Here is a 5694-nt window from a genome sequence, read left to right on the forward strand (position 1 = left end):
CGGCCCGGCCCGGCAGAGCAGGGCAGGAGCAGGCAGGAGCCCCAGGCTGCTCTCACCTTGCTGGCAGCAGCGGCGCGGGGGCCGAGCAGGGCCAGGCCGAGCAGGAGGCAGCAGCCCAGGCTCCCCATGGCGGCGGCGGTGGCGCCGTGCGCGGTGCCCGGACACGGGGGGGCTCACGGCAGTGGACACACGCCGGGCCTCGGCGATGGTGAGAGGAGAGGCCATGGGATGCCGGGGGGGGGATGGGGGAACGCGGGCACTGAGCCGTGACACGACAGGAGCCGGGCGGGTGTTTGCAGCAAAGCTTTATTGGGAGAAGCAGGTGAGGGGGCAGGAGATGAGGGAGCACCCACGGAACTGCCACCAGCCTGGAAACCCCCATGCTGTCACCGTCACTGCTTCTGCCTGTGCAGGCGGGTGAAGGTGTTGGTGCCGATTCTGCGGGGACACAGAGGTAGGAGATGGAGATGTAAGGGTGGGAAATGCAGCCTTGGATGGGGCAAACACATGCTCCCAGGCCAAATGCCAACTTAGCCCCATCTCCTCCCACAGCATTTACACATTGGCAGGACCCCCGGGGAGGCCAGGCACAAGCACCCCATCCTCGGTCACCCCCACCCTGCAGGGTGCTGAGCATCACGGGATGGGAGAGGCCCGACCCCTCTGGGGATGCACAGGGGACCTGTGCAGGGCAGGGAAAGGCTGCTTACAAGGTGGCGTTCCAGTTGTTCTGGACACTATCCGCATGTAACCGGAAGAGCCACATGGTCTTCAAAACCTCCTTTCCCTCATCATCCACAAAGCACTGGCCCGTGAAGACGCTGGTGGTGTCTGTGGGAACAGGGCAGGAGGTGGAGGGGGGTGTAGCCAGGGCTGCAGGACAGTGCCGAGCCCCCAGTACAGGGGACAGGAGACCAGGGCTGTCCCTGCCCTCTGGGGACAGCAGTGATGGGGAAAGCAGGCAGGAGGGCTCAGACGGCCTGGGGTCTTGCCTGGAGATGGGCAGGCAGCAGAAGGCTTCAGCCCCCAGCACATGCTCTGTGCCCTGGGACTGGGAGGTGACACCAGCCAAGGAGCTCCAGGGTCAAAGACAGGGGAAGGAAACATCAGGGACACCCAAGGGGATGGGGGAGCACTGGGGACACCACAGGAGATCATCAAGGGTACTGCAGGGAAGGGCAGAAGAGCACCAGTGACGCCACAGGGAAGGTGAAGGAGATCTTGGGACACCACAGTGATGGAAATGGGATCTGCTGGACAGCACAGGAAGAGCAGGGAAGGTCTGGGGACAACACAGGAAGATCCAGGGGGTCTAGAGACAGCACAGGGACGTCAAGGCAGTTCTGGGGACAGTGCAGACGCTTGGAAAGGAGAAGCACCTGTAAAGGTCCAGTTGACAGTGAAGCCAAAGGTGGGCTGGTTTGTGTGTTGCTGGGACCCCAGAAGCGGTGACTCCAGGATCTTCGGGCTCATTGACACGGCCGTTAGGTAGGTGCCACTGAAGGCTCCATTTCCTTGCAATTCCCCAATGGTCATGTTGGAGCCCAGGTCGTTTTTCCATTGCCCGGTCAGCACGCACTGGAACGGAGGGGACTGAGTTGGTGCTGCAGCACAGGCCAGGCACAGGCAAGGTGACAGGAGCAGGCACACCTGGAGCAGCAGACGCCCTGCCCCATGCATCCCGGACCTGCCGTTACCTTTCTGTCAGAGAGGCCCTGAGCCACCAGGGCCAGGCTGAGCACCAGGAGGAAGGGAGTCACTCGCACCATCTCTGCAGGGGGCAGACAGCTGGCGTACCTGGGGATGTGCTCCTCGCAGGGCTCTGAGGATGTGCCTGCTCTCTCGCCTTTTTATTGCTGCCAGGGCTGTGGGTTACAGCTCATGCCAGGACATTGCACAATCTGGGTGGTTCCAAATTTGCAGCTGTCAGATGTATGAGAGGGTGGTTGCAGGCAGACAGTCCCCCAAGGTCATGCTGACGCTTCCCCAGCACCTCACAGGGAGGCCCTGGCTCCTGCAGGTTGGTGACTGCTCAGCTGGGGAAAACCCCTCTTGGGGGCTGTTGTCCCTTCTGCCACCCATTTGTCACCGCACTGCCATGTCCAGTGTGCATAGGGGTGCCAAGCAGCCTTAACCCCAGTGTACCTCAGTATCATAGAATCACAGAATGGTTTGGGTTGGAAGGGACCTTAAAGACCATCTAGTTGCAACCCCCCTGCCATGGGCAGGGACACCTTCCCCTAGCCCAGGTTGCTCAAAGCCCCATCCAGCCTGGCCTTGAACACTGCCAGGGAGGGGGCAGCCACAGCTTCTCTGGGCAACCTGTGCCAGTGTCTCACCACCCTCACACAGTAAAGAATTTCTTCCTAATATCTAATATGAACATACCCTCTTTCAGTTTATACCCATTAGTTTTCGTTCTATCCCTACACCCCCTGATAAACAGACGCTCCCCATCTTTCCTGTAGACCCTTTAAGTACTGGAGGGCCACTATAAGGTCTCCCCAGAGCCTTCTCTTCTCCAGGCTGAACAACCCCAACTCTCACAGACTGTCCTCGTAAGGGCGGTTCTCCAGTCCCCTGATCATTTTTGTGGCCTCCTCTGGACCTGCTTGAGCAGGTCCATGTCTTTCTTACTGCAGGTGGGGTCTCAGAAGAGCAGAAAAGAGGGGGAGAATCACCTCCCTTGAACTTCTAGCCACACTTCTCTTGATGCAGCCCAAGGTACGTTTGGCTTTCTGAGCTGCAAGCACACATTACTGGCTCATAGTCAGTTTTTCATCCACCAATACTTCCAAGTCTCTCTCCACAAGTCTGCTCTCAATCCACTCATTGCCCAGCTGGTATTTAGGCTTGGGATTGCCCCGACCAATGTGCAGGACATGTACCTGGCTTGTTAAACTTCATAAGGTCTGCACAGGCCCACCTCTCCATCCTTTCTGGGTCCCTCTGGATGGCACATCCCTTCCATTCAATGTGTCGACACAGCTTGGTGTCGATGGCAAACTTGCTAAGGGTGCACTCGATCCCACTTTTCCAGTTGAAAACAAAGAAGTTAAAGAGCACCGGTCCCAACACCTACCCCTGAGGAACACCACTCATCACTGCTCTCCACTCAGACATTGAGCTGTTGACTGCAAGTCTTTAAGCATGAACATCCAGCCCATTCCTTATCCACCAAGTGGTCCATCCATCAAATCCATTTTAGAGACAAGGATGTCGTGCTTTGCACAGGTCCAGGTAGATGACATCAGTTGCTCTTCCCTTATCCACCAACACTGTAACCCTGTTGTAGAAGGCTGCCAAATTCATCAGGCACGATTTGCCCTTAGTGAAGCCATCTTGTCTGTCACCAATCACCTCCTTATTTTCCATGGGCACTAGCGTAGTTTCCAGGAGGATCTGATCCATGACCTTACCAGGCACAAAGATGTTGTTTCCTGTGTCTTCCTTTTCTTTCTTTTTAAAAATGAGGGTTTTGTTTCCCATTATCCAGTCAGTGGGAACTTAACCAGACTGTCATGACTTCTCAAATATGATGGATAGTGGCTTAGACACTTCATTCGCAATTTCCCTCACAATGCATAACGCATCTCATCAGGTCCCATGGACTTGTCACCTTCAAGTCTCTTAGATAGTCTTGAACCTGATCTTCTCCTACAGTGGACTCTTCTTCATTCTCCCAGTCCCAGCCTCTGCCTTGTGCATGTGGGCAGTGTGGCTGGAGCCCTTCCTGGTGAAGACTGAGGCAAAAAAGTCATTAAGTACATCAGTGTTCTCCATGTCCCAGGTAAGCAGGGCTCCTGTTTCCTTCCACAGACAGTCAACGTTTTTCCCCAGTCTTCCTTTTAACACCAACATACCTATGGAAGCTTTTCTTGTTGCCTTTGCATCATCCCTGGGCAGACATAATTCTGTCAGAGCTTTGGCCTTCCTAACCTGATCCCTGGCTACCCAGACACTTTCTCTGTATTCCTCACAGGCTACCTGCCCTTGCTTCCACACTCTGTAGGCTTCCCTTTTGTGTCTGAGCTTGTTCAGGAGCTGCTTGTTCACCCATGCAGGCCTCCTGGTGTTTTTTCTTGACTTCATCTTGGTCAGGATGCATTGCTCCTGAGCTTGGAGGAGGTGATCCTTGAATATTAACGAGTTTTCCTGGGCCCCTCTTCCGGGCATGGCTTTATCTCAAGTTGCTCTGGCAAGCAGATCCCTGAAGAGGCCGAAGTCTGCTCTCCTGTAGCCCAGGGCAGTGAGCTTGTTGTGCATCCTCTTTGCTGCCCAAAGGATCTTGCACTTCACCATTTCACAGTCACTGCAGCCAAGGCTGTCCTTGAGCTTCACACTCCTCACCAGCCCCTCCTTGTTGGTGAGAACAAGGTCCAACATAGCACCTCTCCTTGTTGGCTCCTCTATCACTTGGAGAAGGAAGTTATCAGCTACACACTGCAGGAACCTCCTGGATTGCCTGTGCCCTGCAATGTTCCTCTTCAAGAGATACTGAGGTGGTTGAAGTCCTCTATGAGGACCAGGCCTGTGAACATGAGGCTGCTCCTATCTGTATATAGGCTTCCTGGTCAGGTGGCCTGTAGCAGACCCCCCAATAACATCTCCTGTCCCTGCCCTCCCTTTAATCCTGACCCATCAGACCTTGATTGACTCCTCACCCATCCCCAGGCAGAGCTCCCTGCACTCCAGCTGTCACTGACATCGAGGGTGACACCCCCTCCTTGTCTCCACTGCCTGTCCTTCCTAAAGAGCCTGTATCCCTCCTTCCAACACTACAGTCATAGGAGCCCTCCCAGCACATCTCCATCACACCAGTAACTGTGTGCATGTCTCTACCTCCTCTTGTTCATTGCCCACTCCAGTTGACAGCGAAGCCGAAGGTGGGCTGGCTCTTCTGGTTCATGCGGTGCTGGGACCCCTGCAGTGGGGACACCTGCATCTCGTCCATGGTGGCAGTCACGGCTGTGTGGTAGGAGCCGGCAGTCACCTTTCCCATTTATCACTGAGGCAGCCACGTAGGAGCCCAGGTCGTTGATCCAGCATCTGGTCAGCATGTGCTGGAGTGGAGGGGACTCAGCACCGGTGCTGCAGCACATCTGGCGTGTGGAGAGGGCAGCAGCAGCGGGCACCCATGGGAATCGAGGAGGGGAAGCTGGATGAGCCACAGGTGCCCCGTCCACCCAAGGGGATGTAGTGCCAGGTGTGGTGAGCTCAGCCGTGGGCTGTGGAGGCAGATTGCAGGTGGGAGGGTGTCCCGACTCCCAGCCAGCCCCAGGAGGGTCTGAGGACCCGCCGAGGAGCTCCTCCATCCTCCCAGGATGATGGCCCGTGCTCAGCAAGGCTGCAGCCAGAGCTGGGCCAAGGAGAAAGGTGGAGTTGCTGAGCAGGGTGTGCGGTTCTGACCAGGGGCTGGCAGGAGTGATGGCCACATGGACACGGTGGAGGGAGCAGGAGCTATGGGACTTCATTTGTAAATTGTTACAGGCTTGAAAATCACATTTTCAATGACAAATTGAAATGACAAATGACAATGACAAATTCTTTTGTCATTGCTGCAGCGTGGCTGGGTACCAGGCTTTGCCTGTGCACACACCCCAGGTGAGCAACCAGGGACTGCCTGGGTGACCTGGGAACCCCCCGGCTCCATCTGCTTAGGTGAGACAACAGCTGGACTGAGAAAGATGTTGG

At 56.0% G+C, this 5694-nt stretch overlaps 1 protein-coding gene across 1 annotated transcript in view; it reads right to left on the bottom strand.

Annotated features, from left to right (window-relative positions):
- Positions 1-5694, bottom strand: part of LOC113489920 (avidin-like) — a 20337-nt gene that overhangs the window by 771 nt on the left and 13872 nt on the right. The gene's annotated exons all lie outside the window — the stretch shown is intronic.

Source organism: Athene cunicularia, assembly GCF_003259725.1.
Source record: "Athene cunicularia isolate RWA chromosome Z unlocalized genomic scaffold, athCun1 chrZ_part1, whole genome shotgun sequence".
Taxonomy (NCBI): Eukaryota; Metazoa; Chordata; class Aves; order Strigiformes; family Strigidae; genus Athene; species Athene cunicularia.